A 20,948-nucleotide genomic window follows, 5' to 3' on the forward strand; every position below is an offset into this window, starting at 1 on the left:
AAAATGAACCAGTGAATGGAAGATCATTCTATTTGTCTCTTCCTCTTTCTCTGTAATGTAGCCTTTCAAATAGTAAAATAAATAAATCTTAAAGGGGGGGGGGGTGCGACACTGTGGTGCAGTAGGCTAAGCCTGTGCCTGCAGCGCCAGCATCCCATATGGGCGCCAGTTCATGTGCTGGTTGCTCGTCTTCCAAACCAGCTCTCTGCTTATGGCCTGGGAAAGCGGTGGAAGATGGCCCAAGTGCTTGGGCCTCTGCACACACGAGGGAGACCAGAGGAAGCACCTGACTTCTGGCTTCGAATTGGCCCAGGCCTGGCCATTGCGGCCATTTGGGGAGTGAACCAGAGGATAGAAGACCTTTCTCTCTGTCTGTAACTCTGCCTCTCTCTGCCTTTCAAATAAAGAAATAAAATCGAGCCGGTGCTGCGGCTCACTTGGCTAATCCTCTGCCTGTGGTGCTGGCACCCCGGGTTCTAGACCCAGTTGGGGCGCCAGATTCTGTCCTGGTTGCTTCTCTTCCAGTCCAGCTCTCTGCTGTGGCCCGGGAAGGAAGTGGAGGATACCCCAATTGCTTGGGCCCTGCAACCACATTGGAGACCATGGGGAAGCACCTGGCTCCTAGCTTTGGATCAGCGCAGCGCACCGGCCGTAGCGGCCATTTGGGTATTGAACCAATGGAAGGAAGACCTTTTTCTCTGTCTCTCTCTCTCTAACTTTACCTGTCCAAAAAAAAAAAAGTATGGAGTGGCCTTCATTTTTATTCTTTTTGTAATATATTGGTTATCCAAGAAGAACTCTTTCAGTTATTTGTAGAAAAGCCAGATGTACTATCTGATGGTCTTTTTTTCCCATTTATTTAAATAGTTTTATGGAGATAGAATTCATATGCCATAAATCTGATGGTCTTTTTGTATATGAGCTTTTGTTTTTCAACCATTGCACTTTTTTTTTGAGATAAGTGTGTACCCTAATACCATGTGCCAAGTATCAGTCAGCATGAAATTATTATGTCAATTTATAAGAACCTTAAAGTACTGTTCATTAAAGGAACTGCTGATGCATCGTTTGATAGATATTGTCCAGGATGTTGTACTGTCCATTGTTTGCATTACTTCTAAGCTTGCAAAGGCATTTTCCCATGTATAGATTGTCATCTTGCATTTGGTAGACATTGATTATATTTCCTTCTGTTTCTAATGGAGCTTGAAGTTAATTTGAATTTTTGTTGTTGCTGTTTATTGTTTGTCATAATCAATGATGCTGGCATACGTTGAGAATGCCTTTTTAAAAAATTGCTGTGCCCAGCAATAGTAATAGATTTTAAAAACCCACTTAAATGTATGTATGGATGATACTAGTAAAATTTTTTTAATGTTTATTGATTTTATTTTTTGGAAATGGTCATAAAGAAGGCCTACAAATTTGTGTAATAAAGATGAAGAGCAATAACCTAACAGGGCAAATGACTGCTCAAATGACTGTACTGATCTATTCTAAGTGACTTTGTGGTACTTGGAAGTACAAGTCTTCTCACAGAGATATACTTGCTCACTTCTGACTTTGGAGAGAAAAATGACTGAGGCAGATAGCACTGTTTTAATGTGATCTGAACAGGTCTAATGTACCATGGATGAAGTGTATTATGTAACAATAAAGAGCACATTTACATAGCTTAGTTATATTCTGGGCTTTTTCACTAGATTGCATGTATTTTCAAGAAAGCTGTGCAGAAATAGCCTGAGCAGGCCATAAAAATGGGAGCTGCAGTTTCTCAGCATTAAGCTATAGTTTTTCCAAATGGCATCAGACCAAAGCAATGTTATTGCTGAAGTCACTGTATTGTATTCTTAGTGATGCTACAGGAACTTACGGCAAATTTGGTGGCCTAAACAAATTTATTCTTTCATAGTTCTGGAATCTACTATGGCAGCACCATACTCTCTTCACAGCTCTAGGGGAGAATCCTTCCTCTTCCAGTTTTTGGTGGCTTCTAGCATTTCTTGGCTTGTGGCAGCATAACTCCAACCTGTTCCTCCATGTTCACAGGTTCTTCCTTGTGTATGTCAAATCTGCCTGTTCTTTTTCATACAAAGATAATGGATTTAAGGCCCATCTTAAATTCAGGATGATCTCATTTGGAGATCCTTTCACTTAATTAGTTTGTAAAGGCCCTATTTCTTTTCTTTCTTTCTTTCTTTCTTTTTTTTTTTTTAAGATTTATTTATTTATTTGAAAGGCAGAGTTACAGAGAGAGACAGAGGCAAGGAGGGAGGGAGGAAGGAAGAAGTCTTCCATCCACTGGTTCACTCCCCAAATAGCTGCAACTGCCAGAGCTGGGCTGATCTGAAGCCAGGAGCCAGGATCCAGGAGCTTCTTCCGGGTCTCCCACGTGGGTGCATGGGCCCAAGGACCTGGGCCATCTTCTATTGCTTTCCCAGGCTATAGCAGAGAGTTGGATCGGAAGTGGAGCAGCCAGGATTCAAACTAGTGCCCATGTGGGATGCCAGCACTGATTGCAGGTGGCGACTTTACACTGCAGCACTGGCCCCCCTATTTTCAAGTAAGATCACACTTACAAGTACCAGGTGTGGAGTCGGCTTTGTGGCTCAGTGGGTTAAGCAGCTGCCTGCATCCCATATGGGCAGTAGTTTGAATCTCAACTGCTCCACTTCTGATCCAGCTCCTTGCTAAGGCTCTTGGGGAAGCAATGGAAGATAGCCCAATTCCCTGGACCCCTACACCCATGTGGGAGACCCAGATGGAGTTTCAGACTCTTGATTTGGCCTGGCTAGGTCCTGGCCACTTGGGTAGTGAACCAGCAGATGGAAGATCTCACTCTCTCCCTGTCTCTCCCTCTCGCCCTGTAACTCTGCCTTTCAACTAAATAAAAGAATTTTTTTAAAAAAAATGAAGTATTGAAAAGAAAAGCTAAAAAGCCAAGTACTAGGTTTTAGAACTTAGAGATGCCTTTGTTGGAAGATATACTTCAATCTATTGCACCTTGTAGTGCCAGAAATATTTTAAAAACTGACTGTAAGTAATGAAGCATCTTTAAATCCAACTCCCTTTCATAGCCCTGTAGAGTATGGAATATAGGGCTAAAGTATCTATTGCCAGATGTTCCAGCGAATGTAAGCTGCAACCAACTATCTGACCTTGTCCTCAACAAACTTTCAGGTCTTTGGGAAGTGAGACTGAATCCCCATGTCTGATTCTAGGTTTCTATAGTAGTTACTTTCTCTTCTAGGCTAACAGTCTGTAGTGTATTCGAGAGATTTCTATAGAGACATTTTTCAACTAGAAATAGTCTGCCTCCCCCCCCCCCCCTTTTTTTTTAAGAGATTTACAGAGTTACAGACAGAGATCTTCCATCCGCTGGTTCACTCCCCAAACGGCCACTGTGGCTGGAGCTTGGCCAATCCGAAGCCAGGAGCTAAGAGCTTCCTCTGGGTCTCCCACAGCGGTGCAGGGGCCCAAGCACTTGGTCCATCTTCCAGGGCTTTCCCAGGTCATCAGCAAGGAAGTTGAAAGTGGAGCAGCTGGGACTTGAATGGGTGCCCAAATGGGATACTTGTGCCTGAGGTGAGGCTTAACCTACTATGCTACAATGTTGGCCCCAGATAGTCTGCTTTTTAAAGTAGTTTTTAAGGTAAGTGTAGGTTGAATTAAGTTGTGACACTTTGCTGAGGTAAAAGGAGTTGCCTTGTATATGTGTACTCTGTGCATCAGCCAACTAGGTTGTCCTTTGCCTTAGTCTTTAGGCTTTTGCGCACCACAGCCTAGAGTAGCACCTCTGGAATATCCAAGCTCTAATTTCAGTTTAAGGCTCTAAGGGTTTCCATAGATGTCACCTCTTCTGTAGTCTTCTAGGATCACTTCTCCACAGCCTCCAAATATAGTATGTCAGATTTACTGCTTAGGAAGAGACAAGAGTTTCCTTTACAAAGTAAATAGAAATGTAGATTATGTTGATGGAATTGACTTAGCAGCCAATTCTAATCTTAGATAAGTGAAATTTCATCCCCTTCTCTACCAGAGAGAAACTATTTTGAAGGTCTTCATAATTTGCCTAAATCTCCAGATGGAAATCTGTCCTGTATAAGAGAAAAATAAGTCTTCAACAGGGGATAAAATAATCCTAAAAAATTAGAGTCAGCAAAACTGATCCATCACATGTGAGGCTTAATTATGGTGCAGTGATAATTGTTAAAAACTTACTTTGTTTACCACACTGTATCTGTATTAAAATATTTGTTATTGCCTTTTTCTTTTTTTTTAAATTTTAACTTATTTTTACTTATTTAAGAAACAGAGTTATAGACAGAGAGAGGGAGAGACAGGTCTTCCATCCGAAGGTTCACTATACAGATGGCCACAACAGCCGAAGCTGAATTGATCCAAAGCCAGTAGCCAGGAGCTTCCTCTGGGTCTCCCACGTGGGTCCAAGTACTTGGTTCATCTTCCACTGCTTTCACAGGCACATTAGTAGGGAGCTGGATTGGAAGTGGAACAGCTGGGACTCAAACTGGCATCCATATGGGATGCTGGTGCCACAGGCAGAGGCTTAACTCACTATACCACAGCGCTGGCCCCCTTCCTTTTTCTGTCCTTGGAAATGTAGTATATGCTCAAATCACTCTTCGTTTCTCTTTCTTTTTCTCTCTCTCTCCTTTTAGATTTTATTTTAAAGGCAAAATGACAGAAAAAGGGAGACACAGAGAGAATCTTCCATCCACTGGTTCACTCCGCAAATGCCAAATAGCTATAACAACTGGGGCTGCTCCAGGCCAAAGCCAGGAGCCAGGAAATTCATCTAGTTTTCCCATGTGGGTAGCAGGGGCCCAAGAATTGGGCCATCTTCTGCTGCCTTCCCATATGCATTAGCAGAGAACTGGATCACAAGTGGAGCAGCCAGGTCTTGAACTGTCACACATACCCATTGTCTGCTGCTGTGCCACAGTATTGGCCCCTTAATTTATGTTAAATAGTGAGAAGAAACTAAATGTCTTTAATAAGTATGAAAATGAGTCAGCGATGCCCTTATCTCCTAAAATTGTTGTTTTCATAGTTTATCTTGATTTTCTATCTTCAGAATTGAAATATTGCTACATAAGTGGAGATATAAATAACAGTGAAGAGGAATAGTAATTGTGTTGCTCACTAATTGTGTGTTTGTGATACTGGCAAGTAGTTAGCTGGGAATGGGTTACAGAAATCCCATGGCAGTTTTTGGAAAGAGGATCAGACTTGCCTGCAATTTTTAATGTGCTAATAACTCCTCAGTAATATTATTAGCAAGTTATTATTTTTTTTAAATCTATTTATTTTGAAAGGTAGAACAGTAGAGAGACAGAAAGATAGAGATATTCCATCCACTGATTTCACTCCCCTAAATGCTCACAACATAATAGAGCTGGGCCAAACCAAAACCAGGATCCCAGAACTGAATCCAAGTTTTGCATGTGGGTGGCAGGGACCCAAGTACTTGTTCTGTCATCTGCTGCTCCCAGGTTGCTCATTGGCAGGAAGCTGGGATCGGAAGTGGAGTTAGAACTAGAACTTAGGCACTGCAGTATGGGATGAGGGTATCCCAAGCAGCATCTTAACTGCTGAGCCAAATGCCCACCCCACTGGCAAATTATTAATATTGAGAAAGAAGTACAGTAAAATTTTCCTCACTTCGTCAGTTCAAAGAAAGTGCAGTTAGAGAAATTCAGTTACAATTTTCATCTTTTCCTAGAAATGGAAACTGCTAAATTTCTGTATTAAGAAGAGGTCTTACTGAGCTGCTTTAGTAAATCTCAGGAAGAAATGAGGTTCATTCATAAGATTTGCATCTATTTGCATAATAATTCTGAGAAATGGCTTAAGTGGGCAGAGCATACCTGTCTTCCATCTTGTTTCTGCTCTTTGTAGCAGGCTCTTCTGCACAAAGTGGTGCTCTAGCCTAAATTGAATAATCATAAATTTTGAATTGATGGACTGTGGACTCCACAGGAACAAGACTTTGCTTTCTAAATGTTTTCACATAACATAAAAATGTAAGAGATTATTCTATGGAATCTAATAGTGTGAAAGTTATCTAATAGTATGAAGATTTAGTTAAGCCTTTGTGTTTATTGATCGCCTTTATTATATTCTTGCTCTTAAGAGAGTCAGTGGAAAGTTCATGGTAATCTTCCTGGTGAGCTTGTAGAGGACTTTAATGAATATTTGAATTTTGCCCTTTCCCAGCTTATAACAGCTACCTCTCCTGGACTTAACACAACCTATAGTTAATGCTCATAGACTCACTAGCAAATGATTCTGATTATCACTGGGTTCAGAGTCTATGAGTCAAAGAGAAGTCCTTCCCTGGAACACCAGGTACATTTTAGGCCAAGATTGAGGTGTAGTGGCTGAGCTGCATGTAGAGAATGCACATCCCACTATGCCCTATTCTGGTTCAGGGACCATAGTTGTGCCAGGCTTTCTCCCCTGTGTGAACACAGCAGTGTCCACATCACCACCTCTTAATATTATAAGTATATAATAATAAATATAAATATATTATAAATATAATAAATCTTGTCATTAAACCCTGAACCAGAATAAATCTCAGAGCTGGTAAAAACCAGTAAACCTATAAAAAAGAAAATCGTGCCTGTGCAGACAGGCAAGCTATGTGCCATCTTGTTTTATGTTTATAATTAGGTAGCCTGATGTTTATTACTGCGGTGAGGATGGAAATTATTTAATTTTTCTGCCTGTTTGTGATAAGGGAAAAGGTAGGCATTGTGGTATGGTGACAAAGTATGCAATTACATTTAAGTATTCTCTGAATGGAATTAAAAATGGTAACTTTGGAATAAAAATGGGTCTGTGGAAAATGTGAAAAACTGCTTTTATATGAGCCAGGGATATAGGATTTCAGCCCTTTTATTTATCCATTCACACTCGCTCCTGAATGCAGGGCTTTCAGAACAAGCAAGTAACTGGATGCTGAATGCATTCTGAGCAAGCAGGAAATGGCAGGCTTTTTGTCTTCTCAGAGCTTTCTTCTATCCTGTAGTGAGCAGAAGAATATCAGTTACCAACTTGAAGAAGAAGGAAGTTGGAATGGTTCTGTAAGAGTAATTTGGAGCAAGCCCATGGCTAAAATATTTATCTGACATTTAAACAGAGCACTTCAAATCTTGGCCAGGCTCCGGTGCCTTTGAACTGGAGTGGAATCATCCCCTCCCTCCTTCGCTGTCTCTTCACCTGCCGATGCCTGTTGGTGCCCCAGCACTCTGAGAGTAAGGAATGTATATTGTCACCTTGAGTCTGGCATCTTTCAATTACCTGATTTTAGGAGCCAAAAATGGACACCTGTTTTTATCTGTTGAACTGTTTGATACTGGAGTGGATGTGAATTCAGTGGTGGTTAAAGCCTCACTGGGTTTTGAATGCATCACAGTGAACCAGTCTGGCGTTCTCAGTTGGCAGCCTTGACCTGATGCACCAATTTGATCTGCTAGCCACAGCACATTGTGAACTCTTATTTCAGTTTTGGAATGTTTGATCCAAAGCGTTTCAGGCCTGAAGCCTGATGTGACTCCTTCGATTGGTGGTGGTTGCAGTGTGGCTTCCTCATTTACAAAACTTTGGGGTCCCAGTTAGGAGCGCCTCCACTGCAAAACCGCATTCTCTGAAGAAACCGAGAAAAAGGCTCAGATACTACAGATTTGATTTTACCTTTTTTGTGTGTTTTTGTTTCATGTGGACCAGGCAAAGAAGCTAGGTGGTAGAGAGAGCAGTATCCTCTACCAAACAAGACGTGTACTTAGTGTATATTGCTTTGTTTTAAAGCATTTTTTCCTGTTTCAGAAATGCTCAGCTTCCATGTTGCACTTCTAATATGGAGTGGTTGAATGCGTTCCCGAAGCCCAGGTTGCTGTTGCTGACAGCCAGCCTGGTCTGCAGGCTCGATTCTGACAGCCGCTGGCTGCAGCAATCACAAAATCAGCAGCGGTGCACGTGCCACTTTAATTATCCTGGAGGACAGACGGGCCAGTCCCTGCTTCTTGCTGGAGTGGCTGTGAGGCTGAGATGCCATCAGCAGAATCCTGCCGGTGCTCTTCAGAAAACGCGAGCCTGGAGGCACTGCAGCAGAATCTGCTGAGCAGGGCTGGGCGTGTTCTGAAAGAATTCTTATAAAATACGTCTACAGACTAGGTTATTTGTTTAATTTACAAAACAAAGGGGAGTAATGGGTCAGCAGATTGTAAATGGGAGTGTGGATTTGCTGGCTGATTTGTATTATTATTGCCTGATTTGGTTTATTTCTTTGAATGTCATGAGCAAAAGGATGTATGGGAATTTATTCTTCCTTTTCCTTTGAAAAAAAAAATAAAGTGTGTTGCTATCTTAGGGACAGGTAGAAACACGTATGGAAGGTTATGATATGCTTGATATGCTCATGGTACCAAAATACACTGGTGTGCTAGTCTCTGGGAGTATTCTCTCTTTTTCTGTAAGGGTCTCTGATATGCACTGATACAGTGTATATCAATCTGTCTCAGCAGGACCAGTCTCCTAAATAAGCAGGGCCTGCTGGATTCTTCTGTCACAGTACAATTAGATTCTTATGATGAGGTACAAAACTGCCCCAGGTATTTTAGTGTTGATGCAATCTGGTAGTGAATATCACTCGTTCAGAAGGTGCTTTTAATGAATCAGTGCTCCTCAAACCAGTTTTCCCCCCCAAATTCATCTCAGACTAAGGAACACTTTTTATAAAACACATTAAAAATAAAATAAAAATAAAAAGGGGCTGACATTGAGGTTCAGCAGGTTAGGCTGCAGCCTGCAATGCTGTCTTCTCAAATGAGCACCGGTTCACGTCCCACCTGCTCCACTTCCAATCCAGCTCCCTGCTAATATGCCTCAGAAAGCAATGTACGATGGCCTTAGTGCTTGGGCTCCTGACACCCGTGTGGGAGACCATAATGGAGTTCTAGGCTTCTAAGTTCAGCTTGGCCCAGGCCAGGTCATTACAGCCTTTTGGGGAGTAAACCGGCAGATGGAAGATCTCTCACCCCGTCCCCAACTCTGCTTTTCTAATAAATAAATAAATATTTTTTTTAAAAAATGAAATAAAAGACATTAAGTAATAAGCCCTAATTTTTAAAATTAGGTTCAATAGACTCAGATTGCATTGAAGATTTCTAAATATTTATTCTCTCTTCTTAACAGTTACCTGCTGCACACTAGGAAGAAACCATTTGTGAACTAGTACTTCTGTGACTGTACTTTGAGTAGTGCAATGTTAAATAGTTTTGTTTTTCTCTCCCTCTCCTCCTCTCTTTTTTTCCTTCCTTCCCTTTCTTGTTTAAGTGTTTCCTGCTTAAGTGCAGTGAAACACAGTTGAATAAAAGTTTACATTCCTATCAACCATTTTATTTCAGCTAACATCAGGGAAGCAAAGCTAAGGTTTATTGAACACTTATGATGCCCAAGGCATTATCTATACTAAGGACTTTCTGGCTTCCTGATACAATCTTCCCAGCAACCTTCTGCAGGTACTTGTTGTTGACCCTATTTCTGAGAGAAGGAACCAGAGGATAGGTATGTCAGACATGGACACCTTTTGCTTGGTTTAAGTTCAATACTATGTTCTTAGCCCCTTCAGTCTTAAGATTTTTAAATGTATTATTTATTTTGTTCATTTAAAAGGCAGATAGAGATCTTCTATCTATTGGTTTACTACCCAAATGCCTACAACATCTGGGGCTGGGTGAGGACAAAAGTGGAGACAGGAACTTAATCTGGTCTTCCATATGGGTGTCAGGAGACCTAACTATTAGAGCCATCGCCTACTGCCTCCTAGGGTATACATTAGCAGAAAGCTAGAATCAGTAGCAGGGCCAGACATGAACCCCAGCACTCGATCCTGTAGGGGATGCAGGTGGGTGTCTGCACCAGTGCACCAATGTCTACCTCCTCTGGGTTTTTATTTTCACTTGTAAACTAAGATTTCTATAGTAAAGGAGTGAATTTTCAGGATGTATTTGAAGGAGCAAGGCTAGTGGAAGCATAAAATAGAGTATAATTGATTGTTCATTTAGAGGACAAAGAGTAGAAAGCCCACAGTGCTGGAGGAAGATGTGCAATCTTTTGAATGGATGTAATAGGCATTACTCACATTGACATAAGCTTAGTAGCTGGTGCATCTGTCTAAACCTAGATCCAAATGCCTGCTGCTATGGAGTGTTGCAGGAAGGCCAGACCTGTTTCATTCGTTTATCTCTAGGTGCTAGCTTTTTTGCCGTAGTTTTCTACTTGCTGAGCTGTCAGTTTAATTCACTCTGTAAAGCTCAGCCTGTTATTTTTCAGGTTTGCTGCCCTACAGGTACATGGTACAGGATTTCTGTGAAATCCTGGAGCAGTTTTTAGTTTTGAAATGCTCAGGCTTTGTGCTTGTGAAAATAGGTTGTGTTCAGCTTCTTGCTCGATCATCTTTTGTTTTGTTTTGTTTTGTTTTTGAAGCTGAGCTAGGGTTAGAAGGATGATGCTAGAAGCAATTTAAAGGACATATCATTTTTACTGTAATACTGAACTATTGATTGTTGACTTATTTGTAGGTTTAATGCAGACCCATTTCCTTACTTAGCGTCTGACTGGCCATTAAGCTCTGGCAGTGTGCCGGAATGTTGAAATCTTGTATCACATAATATGATTTGCCTGTCTAAGGGTATTATAAGTATTTGGTTTTAAGACATAGACAAAGCCCTCGGCTTTGTGTATATACTCCAGAATCCAGGAAGGATTTCTCTGCAGCAAAAGTACTGACTTCTAGGAGACAGCATAAAAGTGAATAGCTGACATTCAGTGGAACATTAATGCCTGACAGCATCAAATGGCTGTTCTTTGGTCCAACTGATTCTTTTTTTTTTTTTTTTAAGATTTATTTATTTGAAAATTACACAGAGAGAGGAGAGGCAGAAGGAGAGGTCTTCCATCCACTGGTTCACTCCCCAATTGGCTTCAATGGCTGGAGCTGCGCTGATCCAAAGCCAGGAGCCAGGAGCTTCTTCCGGGTCTCCCACGCAGGTGCAGGGGCCCAAGGACTTGGAGCCATCTTCTGCTGCATTCCCAGGCCATAGCAGAGAGCTGGATTGGAAGTGGAGCAGCCGGGACTGGAACTGGAGCCCATATGGGATGCCAGCACTGCAGGTGCAGCTTTACTTGCTAAGCCAGCCCTTAACTGATTCTTAAAAACAAATGCAGACTAGCGTAACAGAACTGTGAAGAAGACTAAGGAGGGAACTGAAAAAGGGTAGTGGTAGGGATGTAAGAGCAGGTCACAGGTCAGCACTCCTTCGTGTAAGCGGCCCTCAGCATTTGCCTGGTACCAGCTTCCTTACATGGAGTTGAAATTAGAATCTAGCTAATCTAGAAAGAGCAGGGTTGTAGCTCAGAGTTGGAGAAAAGTAATTATTGGTTACAAATTTTTTTTTTCATTCTCTTTCAAAGCATGGACACATCTTAACTGAAAGAGTTAAGGCTAAGAGAATGAGATGACAAAAGAGACATTAAATCTGAAATTTTGAGAGTATGAACTCCCTTCATCATAAAAATAAGGCATACTTCATTAAATAAAAATTGAAAAGTAGCTCCCTGGTAGAATTATTTGACTGCTATGCTGCCCTTCAAGTTGTTAGATAGCCACCGTTAGGGGGGTGTTGAGCTGTGTTTGCACTGTATATTTGAAACTTTGGATCATCTTGTTTGAAATGACAAGGAAAATTGATATGTTTCAGCAGAGAAGTGAAGAAGTAGTACATGCAGCACGTATTAGGAGTAGGTTATAAAATGGCCCTTGTTGCTCAGATTCGGTCAATTCCTGTAAAGGTAGATACCAACTTTTCCTTGATTCTACCATGGAGAAGATTCCTAATGTGTGGAAAGGGACCTGAGACATTTCAGATTTCATTACCTCATTTCATTACGCCCCTCAAACCATTTGGAAGGCTGGCTATTGAGAAATTCTATGACTTTGTCCTAATTTGGAGGATTTAGGGGAAAGTAACAGGCCAGGAATTTTGTGTGTGCCTCGAGGGGCGCATCATCATAATCCTGTGCATAGTACTCTCCAGTGAGCTTTGTTTATCGCCCTCTTGTTCCTGGCTGCTGCAGCGTGGAGGCCTGTGTTAGCATCATCTTCATTTACATAGAAGGGAAAGAAATTAAGACTAAGACTGATTAGTTCTTCAGAGGTGGAGGTTGGACCCAGATAATTCTTAAAACCATGCCCTCTCTTATTTTCATCCCTTGCTGAGGAAGGTATCAAGTGGTAAACCGGTTGGGTGAATTCCATATTCTCTCACTGCTCCTTGAGTTTCTTAATGCTTTATACCCCTCAGACCTTTTCTTACCTGTTTTCTCTGGAGCGACATCTCCATTCCTTTCTATGTATGTAAATCCATTGTAGGGCTGACAGTGCTGCTTTAGAGAATGATTAGGCCTTATTGGCTTCTCTGCTCTGAGTGATGACAAACCTCTTTTTCCATCTGAGGTGTCTGGAACAGAGATGCAGATGTTTGTCATTGCTGCTGATACAATTTACTGCTGTCTCTCTTTATGTGAAGGGGCCTGGGCTTCTTGGGATCCGGGACACTGGAGGCCATCAGCTGGGTTTCTGCTGTTTTTTGGTCATTGCTGCCAAACAAATGCTGAGTGGCAAACTGGAACAAATGCCACGTTTTGGAACTTGAGGTACTAGAAGTCAGGGTTTAGAGCAGATTAGGGGAAAGGTTTTTGTGTTTTGTTTTTGCTACTTTTTTGTCTATTATTTTACCCTAAATCAATCCTTTCTTCCTTGTCCCCACCTTCCCTCTTTTCTCTTCTTTTTTTTGCTTGTCTTTTCTCCTTTAGTTTTTTAATTCTGGCTTTCCTTCTGCCCTTTGCTTCCCTCTCTTTTTCACCTGCTGCCTCAGCCCCTGATATGATCAAGAGCTATCATTGTGAAGGGGAATGTACCTGATCCCTCAGAGATACTTGGGCAGAGGAAGGATAGGGAACATTGTTGGGTAGGGTTTAATTCCTTTCTCTGATCAACTGTCAACTGTGAAGTCATGGCTGCTAGACTGGCTTGTGAAGCTTGGCAGTGTGGACCCACCGAGGCTGTCTCTCTGGATTAAGCCCTGCTGGGTGTGAGGTTGAGGTGGGCCAGTGGGGAGACTAGCTTGGTGGGAGATGGTCTTTGCTGGGCACCGCCAATGGGCTTCCTCAGTTCCCCACTGCTGCACATACTTTCATTGTTGTATTTTCTGTGTCTGCAAAACCCAAATAACTGGAACTTAATTTATCATCTAGCTAACTTACTTATGTTTTGCTCTTTTAATTGGTACCCTGAAGTGCATTTCCTTGTTTTGGGCCCTCACCAACTACTTCTGCTATTTTTTTTACTTGTGATTTTTAGTGTCTGGTTCAGATTGGTATTGAGGGTCTATGTGAGTATTCTGTTATTGTAGTAACATAGTAAACTGACAGTTACATTTCTGTTGTTTTTTGAGGATTGATTACATTACCAAGTCCTTAGTTGATGGGAAGATAGGGAAGAAAATGACCAAAGAAAGAGTTTCCTGGTTTAGGAATGACGTCATAAATCAGTCTGCGTCCCAGTCTTATATGTATGTACTCTTCACCATTTGTTAATTGTTTATCCTGCTCTCTCTTTTGGAGGGTGGGCAGTGTTATGAAATAGACCTGTCTTGGAGCAGCAAACGCACTACAGAGCCCTGCAGACATCTAGGTATCTGGGTTCTCCACAGGGGAGGGAAGACAGTGGGGAACCACAGAGCTCCTCTTTATATTTTATTAACTTTGGGCCTCAGACTCGCTCCTTTCTCCTTCTCCATTCCTCTTTATCTCTGCCATTGACAGCGAGAAGAAATCTTTTGTCCAGTGGTCTAAAGTGTGCCCAGACCATCAGCATTTGTGAGAAATGTGAAGTCTCAGACTGTACCTCAGAAGGACTGAATCCAAATCCCTAGGGATGGGGCCCTGCCCATCTCTTGCAAGCCCTCCAATTTGAGATCTGCTAGATCCAGTGTAGGTAAACCCTGCTTTTCTGGGCATCTGTGCCGACTCACAGTCTGTCCACCTGTGGATGAACATCACCAGACAGCTATAGCACCAGCCTGCTAAGCAGTTGATCTTATAAATGTTTGAGTCCTAATACATTTGTAGCCTCCTTTGTTTTCTCTTTGCTTTATCAAGGACATAGTAGCCAATAAAATGAATGATTAAAACTTAACGTATAGTAGGGGCTGGTGTTGTGGCGTAGCAGGTTAAGCCACTTCCTGTGAAACCTGCATCCCATATGGCCTCAGTTCGAGTCCTGACTATTCTGCTTCCTACCCAGCTTCCTGCTAACATACCTAGGAAAGCAGCTAAGCTGGCCAAGTCCCAGCCATTGTGGCCATTTGGAGAGTGAACCAGCAGATGAAGATCTCTGTTTCTGTGTCTCTTCCTCTGTAACTTTGCCTTTCAAATAAATAAATTAATTAAAATAAACTTAGATATGTTTAAAAACTTAGGACATATAACTTGTCAATGATAATTTTTTTCACCACGGAGGTATTGAATGCGATAGTGGGACAGTAGCTCAGAGTACACTGCCTGACAAAGAGTCAAAGCCCAGAGGAGAATGAAGACGAGAGGGAGATACAAGAAAAGGAAGTAGTGGGGGATTAATAATCCCATCTTGGTTAATCATCGTTATCCTCTCTGATTGCTGTGAGCGGATGTGCTATTGCTTCTGCAAATGTTAATAATTCATGGATGGACGATGCCAAAAGAAGGCCTTAAATCTGGTGTCTCAGCAGATAAAATACACTGTCTGCCATCTGCAGGAGCCAGGAGAGATGAAAGATGGACTTGCTGTTTTTATTCATTAACCTGATTTCTTCGGCCTTTCTCCCCAGCTCCTCTTATTCTCATTTTGTATACCTTTACATTTGTATCTTTTCTTTCTAAGTGCCCTCCCTCTTTAAGTGGGTGCTGGGGATCTTGGGTCTACTGTTAATGACATTAGGTTTTTTTTTTTTTTTTTTTTTAATTTTTGACAGGCAGAGTGGACAGTGAGAGAGAGAGACAGAGAGAGAAAGGTCTTCCTTTGCCGTTGGTTCACCCTCCAATGGCCGCCGCTGCAGCCGGCGCACCGCGCTGATCCGATGGCAGGAGCCAGGATCCAGGTGCTTTTCCTGGTCTCCCATGGGGTGCAGGGCCCAAGCACCTGGGCCATCCTCCACTGCACTCCCTGGCCATAGCAGAGAGCTGGCCTGGAAGAGGGGCAACCGGGACAGAATCCGGCGCCCCGACCGGGACTAGAACCCGGTGTGCCGGCGCCGCAAGGTGGAGGATTAGCCTATTGAGCCACGGCGCCGGCTGACATTAGGTTTTACTTTTCTTTAACTGCTAGTGACAGCAGATGTCATGAGAGAAAGCAGAAAGGCAGAATAACTATTTCCTTGGAAATGTCTAAATCAGTCTGCATGTTTGAAAAATATTAAAATGTACAAATTTTCAGTCTGTTTTAGAAATCATGTGAAATGGCTTCTCTTTGCTTTGAAGAATAATCTTATTGGTATAGGCAGTTGAGGATAGCCATGGTATTACTTCATACTACTCTGGTAGTGTTTTCCATCTCACATAGTGGGAAACTGAGCCATGAGGTGAGTGACTTGTCTTTCATTACCTAGAACCCAGTTGTTTTGACTCCGACTTCCGGATGCTTTCCATTGAGACTCTCTTACCACTGGGGAACTGTGTGGGTACTTTTCCAGACATGAGGAACATGTCACCAGTTAAATTCTAAATGAAAGTTTGCCCAGAAGCACCGAAGCTAGAAAAGGCTGTTGACAGTCAATAGTTGGGTAGACATTTCTAGAACTTCTGAATTTCAACCCTGAACAGCATATAGGTTCCCATGTGTGATATGTTGAACATCCTGAATGGGTACAGTGTAGTCCTCATTATTATTATTATATTGTAGGTTTTAGTTTTACTGGGGTTGGTGGGGGCAAGGTAGATTTGGTTACTTGAAATGTTGCAATATGGACTTAAGGCTGTGAGATGGCAAAGTACAGTAGGACTGGAAACATTTTTGTCTCTTCAACAGTTGCTGGAGGACTTGGTGTTAAGAAGTGTGTTAATAGAGGCAGGCATTTGCCCTAGTGGTAAAGACTGCTTAGGACGCCGGCTTATGGTATTCGAGTTCTGGTTCTGGCTCTTCTCTGACTCTAACTTCCTGGTAATGTGTACCCTGAGAGGCAATGGCGCAGGTAGTTGGGTCCCTATCACCCATGTGGAACTGAATTCCCAGATCCTGGCTTTGGCCTGGCTCAGCCTCATCTGCTGCAGGCACTTGGGGTAGTGAACCAGTAAATGGGAGCCCTCTCCTGATTGTCTCTTTCCCTTGATGTCTCTCTCCTTCTGTGCCTCTCAAATTAAATAAATATTTTTAGAAGTATGTTAATCAAACTGGATCATTGTTTTTAAAACCATTTCCACCATGTCCTTGTTGGAAGACTGGTAGGGAGAGCAGATTTTTAAGTCAGCCTATTTTTTCCAGGAAAAAAAAAAACCTTTAGAATTGCAGATCCCTGTGTCCCTATTTTAGAGATGAGAAGAACACAGTTACAGGGATAAAAACCAAAACTTAACATGGTATTTTATTTTTTAAAGATTTATTTATTTATTTATTTGGAAGGCAGAGTTAGAGAGAGGCAGAGACAGAGAGGTCTTCCATGTGCTGGTTCACGCCCCAGATGGCCACAGTGGTCGGAGCTGCGCCAATCTGAAGCCAGAAGTCAAGAGTTTCTTCTGGGTCTCCCACGTGGGTGTGGGGGCCCAAGGACCATCTTCTACTGCATTCCCAGGCCATAGCAGAGAGCTGGATGGGAAGTGGAGCAGCCAGGACTCTCACCGGTGCCCATATGGGATGCCGGCACTGCAGGCAGTGGCTTTACCTGCTACACCACAGCGCTGGCCCCTAACATGGTATTTTATAGGGCATTGTAAATTCCTGGTGTCTACCCAAGGCTGTTGAGGTTGTTTGTGCGGCCCTGAAGTGATGGGGGAGGAAAAGCAGAGGCCCCTCTCCCCTCCTCTCCCTTCATGAAGGACCAGCATCCCACTGGTCATCACAGTGTTTTCTATTTCACAGTGTTTTCTGTGTAAGCTAATTTGGCTGAGTGTTGTTATTTCTCATTTAATGTTCGCTTTGATTATTTTCTATAGTTTCTTCTTAAGGTTTGTATCCTTGAATATAATTTTATTACCTCTTGGTGCCAGATTTTATTTATCACTTTGAAGAATGCTGTATTCAATTTTATAGTAGGGATTAAAGAAAAAATAGAGTCCTGCCTGCAGTTTTCCTGCATGGAAAAATTTCTAGACTGGCATTTAGCAGAGCAATCAAAACACTGTTTTGGGGAGATGAGTATTAGGTACAGCGGGTTTAAGCCACCACTTGAGAAGCTCACGTCCCATATTGTGTGTGGAAGTGCCTGGGACTAAGTCCAGCCTCCTCTTCTGATCCAGCTCTCTGCTAATACGCCTGGGAGGCAGCAGGTGTTGGCACATGTTCTTGGGTCCCTGCCACCCAGGTGGGAGACCAGATGTAGTTCTTGGCTCCTGGGTTCAGCCTGGCCGAGCCCTAACAATTATGGACATTAGAGGAGTGAACCAGTGGATAGGAGATATCTGTCTCTGTCACTCTCTGCCTCTCTACCTTTAAAATTAGAGACAGAAAAGAAAGAAAACAAAAAAAAAAAATTTGTGTATGTCAGTGAAGATAACAGTAGCAATATGAAGGACACTGTTTTAATAAGAAAATCCAAACTTTGAATATCTGGATTTACAAAAGAAATTTTGGGATGATTTAGTAGTTCTTCAAATCACAATGTCCCTGCTGAATTTAAAATACGTTGTTTAAAAGAATTCTATTTACACTAAACCTGGCAAGAAATACATCTGTTGTGTAAAGTACATGAGTAACAAGAGTTAGCAAGCCAGAAGTCATTCGTTTGCAACCATCATCATCCCCGTGTACTAACTTAACATTCCTTAAGATCCAGAGCTCCAGCACACATTCAGACAGTTTTTCACAGGATGGTGTTGCACAGTGCTGTGCAAAGAGCTCTGTGCAGAAGCCAGAGAGCCAGATCCTGGCCCTAAAGTCACTGTCTGACCTCAACCATAAGCTGAGTTTCTCTGCACTTTATTTTGTTAGTCTGTGTGCCACATGGGAAATGCCCTTAAAGTTTTATGGTTCTGAATCTGATGGGTCTTTATTATTTCATTGGTTTTTATTGTCGTTGAACTACTTGACATATTCTGACAGTTCTTGCTGAAAGTGTCATTTGTGTCCTTTTTCAGTACAAAGGTTCAGTAGATATTGGGAGTGTGTGTGTGTATTTGTGCGTGCACGCGCATGCGTGCATGAGAGAAAGACAGACTAGCTATCAGGAAGAGAACCCTCATTCCGAGTTTCTGCAGCCCGAGAGGCTACCTTACCTGCAGTGAATCGTCCCAGAGGTCTATTTGAGGAGCATGCTTCCGCACGCCTCCTCTCCCCCCATTTTGATCTGCTCATGTTCATAACTGCTTTTCCTGGGGAACTGCTTGTTGCAAACATGTTAAGGTAAAGTAGAGTCCCTTTTACCAGGTGAATTGATTTTCCATCCACTTATAGACCCTACTCCCACCCTTTTTGGCTTGTAGTCACAGCAAAGCCTCCCTGGGGTGGCTTCTTGAGTCAAGGAGAGCTTTCTTTTCCCTGTTCCTTCTTGACCTCTGGGCAGACTAGTCTGAGTAAGAGCAAGAGAAAGTGAGCCTTAATTTGTTTCACTGTTTAATAAAGACATGCAGAAATCTCTTTTTTTTTTTTTTTTTACTGACCTAATTCTAGTGTTCCTCACTTGAAACAGTGTTCAAGATAAAATGCACACAATAAATGAGAAGCCTCCTTTTTCATTCTCAGCTGTTGTGATATAAGGACAGATGAGCTGACTATGTCACACCCCCTGACTTTGGGCTAAGATCTTCACATTTTCCCTGAAACTATTGGCTCTATATACATTTGAGAAGGAGACTGACTTTGGGAACTGGATATTGTTGATAAGGAAGGTTAGTCACAAAGAAGAGTTTGGGGCCTCTGCATATTGACCAAGAACCACCTAAGCTTCTGTCTTAGTATCTAAGGTTAGAATTAATCTCAGGAAGCCAAAGAGCTGTGAAAGAACAAACAACAAGCAAAAGTATTATTTAGCTCCCCTTCAAATAATTGCCTGCATTTACCTGGGTGGGGCCTGGTGAATGCTAATGAAAATCAGTGAAGTGGTTTTGTTGAGTGCCCATTACGGACAGCACTGTGCTAGACACTGAAGATAATTAGAATAATATAAATTCTAGATACTGCCCTCGGGGAAACTCCTCGTCATTGCCTGGAGAGCAAAGACTAACTGCAGCAGAATCAACATCAACATGTCTAAGACAGTGAAAAGTGACAGGCTAAGTCAGGAGTGTCAGGCATTTTTTTTTTTTTACAGGTAGAGTTATAGGCAGTGAGAGAGAGAGAGACAGAGAGAAAGGTCTTCCTTCCGTTGGTTCACTCCCCAAATGGCTGCTATGGCTGGCACTGTGCTGATCCGAAGCCAGGAGCCAGGTGCCTCTTCCTGGTCTCCCACGTGGGTGCAGGGGCCCAAGCACTTGGGCCATCCTCTACTGCCTTCCTGGGCCACAGCAGAGAGCTGGACTGGAAGAGGAGCAACTGGGACTAGAACCCAGTGCCCATATGGGATGCTGGCACCGCAGGCGAAGGATTATCCAAGTGAGCCACTGTGCCGGCCGAGTGTCAGGCAATTCTAAATACTGTGGGAATTCAGAAGAGACAAAAGGGGTAATGATGACTGAATTGGGGGCGGGGTAGTTGGGGGAAGACCCCCTGGAACAGATGGGACCCAAGTGGACCTTGAAAGATGAAGTGGGTTTTGCTTGCAGGAAGTGAAAGAAGAGGATATGAGACTAACTATAATAACCTTAACAGATATCTGGGTGGGGGGAGTAGAAGTTACATGCTAGGAAGTAAAATCTTTCAGGGATGGTGATCAGATGTGGAAGGAGTGGCTGCTAAGTAGTGGAGTCTAAGTGACAGGTGCTGTTGCAAGTTTGGAGCAGGGAATGTTGGGAAGAAAAGAGGGAGGGTATGATGACGCTTACAGAAGCTGGGCCAGTGGTAGAGTAAATACCTGCGGAGATGCTATTCAGAGGCAGCTGCAGCAGTCCCACAGAACTAGGGTGGAAGGTGAGAAAAGGGAATAAAACAGCTGCCACACTTGGTGCCTCATGGGCTTAAGAATGTTGAGAAATAATGCAAGGCGTGGAGCAAGGAGGAGGACTGGTGCTTTTAGTTGAGGCTGAGAATTTAGGAAGATTAACTAGATAGAAAGTTGAGGTTTCGTTTCAGTTTCTAAGGATCCGGCAAGAAACGCTGTGCAAATGCCCCAGAAGCATGAGAGATAGGGTAAACGGTGCTGCTCAGAAGAGAGCTCCAAACACTTGCAGAGCCGCTGGCCTAAGAGGTACGAGTGTGGCAGTAGAAATGAATGTTATGGAAGGGGAAATGTACTGCATGAGGCAGACTGCCAAATCCCAGTGAGAGAGGAGCCAGGAGGATGTTGGTGGGAGTGGGCTGGGAAGGGGACCAGGGCCCAGCTGTGTGTCAGAAAGCTGTGGGGTTCAAGGTTGTGGGGAGTAGTGGCACAGCCTCATGTGTCCTCTCATTCTTTACTCTCAAAAGCACTGAGCCACCAGCAGTATGACTTGTTCTTCCCAGTAACCCAGTGAACCTGGCAGGAGATAGAGCAGAGACCACCACAGAGCTTCTGGGGTGAAGACCTCCATATGGTCAGTGT

At 42.8% G+C, this 20,948-nt stretch overlaps 1 protein-coding gene across 5 annotated transcripts in view; it reads left to right on the top strand.

Moving 5' to 3' along the window:
- The window catches only part of NUP93 (nucleoporin 93), a 122,226-nt gene that overhangs the window by 37,802 nt on the left and 63,476 nt on the right, over positions 1–20,948 (top strand). Inside the window, exon 1 of one of the 5 annotated variants that reach the window (XM_089319753.1) lies at positions 20,529–20,615. The exons of the other annotated variants lie outside the window; for them this stretch is intronic. The gene's annotated coding sequence lies outside the window, so the exon portion shown is untranslated. Of the gene's footprint in view, positions 1–20,528; positions 20,616–20,948 lie in introns of those variants that run through there. 5 annotated transcript variants of the gene reach the window in all.

This window comes from Oryctolagus cuniculus, chromosome 18, assembly GCF_051225735.1.
Source record: "Oryctolagus cuniculus isolate XC-2025 breed Fujian yellow rabbit chromosome 18, ASM5122573v1, whole genome shotgun sequence".
NCBI classification, from domain to species: domain Eukaryota; kingdom Metazoa; phylum Chordata; class Mammalia; order Lagomorpha; family Leporidae; genus Oryctolagus; species Oryctolagus cuniculus.